This window comes from Oryzias melastigma, linkage group LG17 (assembly GCF_002922805.2).
Source record: "Oryzias melastigma strain HK-1 linkage group LG17, ASM292280v2, whole genome shotgun sequence".
NCBI classification, from domain to species: domain Eukaryota; kingdom Metazoa; phylum Chordata; class Actinopteri; order Beloniformes; family Adrianichthyidae; genus Oryzias; species Oryzias melastigma.
Window position 1 is genome coordinate 6,593,500 of NC_050528.1, and position 866 is coordinate 6,594,365.

Genomic DNA, 866 nt, shown 5'->3' on the forward strand with positions numbered 1-866 from the left:
TCATATGAAGACGGGGGCCGCAAATCATCATCCTGCGGGCCGCAAATGGCCCGCGGGCCGCGAGTTTGAGACCCCTGGTCTACACCAACAACTGAACGCTACATAACTAACTAACTAACTATTCGTATTTCTCAAAATACTAATTTATGATATCCTCCAATATTGGAGGTTCTATTGAAACGTTCAACCTTTCATTAGAGTAAATATTATTCCAACTATTTCGGCTGATGTTATCTCCACGTATTTTAAGTTCGATCGAGTACAAACGTCGATTCTAATTCATGTTGGTGATATTTAATATCACTGCATGTCTGCACACATTTGAATCGTTGTTGTCTTAAGGGGCGTTTGTTGTTTTACGGGGTATTTTAGGGGGTAATTATCAAAACAGGAATGGTCCAACACAGCAAATATTTTATGTGCAGCTATTAAGCCACATATTTTCAGCCTTCAAAATAAGAGCGGCCAAGAAATAATAATTCAGCACTGGCTGAACGTATTTAGAAAATGATGTGGAAATATTCACTTTCATATTTTTTGAAACATTTTCCAATTAATTTGATGATATTATACCTTTATTTTCCCAGAGATCGGACACAGTTATAAACAAAAGCAAAGAGGAGTGATGTTAGAATCACGGCTAAGCCATCAGCATCTTACTAGAACACATTACAACAGGAATAAGTTTGACTTCAATGTCAGACACACTGGAATTGTCTGACTTTTACTCTGTTTACAAGGATTATTGTAATTATTTTTATAATTTAGGCAACGTTGAACTGGGCAGAAGAGATCTTTAGCAGCACTACGTCTCGTAGCTAAAGCTAATGCTAGCGTTAGCATCAATGAAAGGAATAAGAACCGTA

The 866-nt window shown here is 37.2% G+C and overlaps 1 protein-coding gene across 1 annotated transcript in view; it reads right to left on the minus strand.

The window, feature by feature from the left end:
• The window catches only part of LOC112147278 (ankyrin repeat domain-containing protein 13C), a 15,535-nt gene that overhangs the window by 3,664 nt on the left and 11,005 nt on the right, over positions 1 to 866 (minus strand). The window lies entirely within an intron of this gene.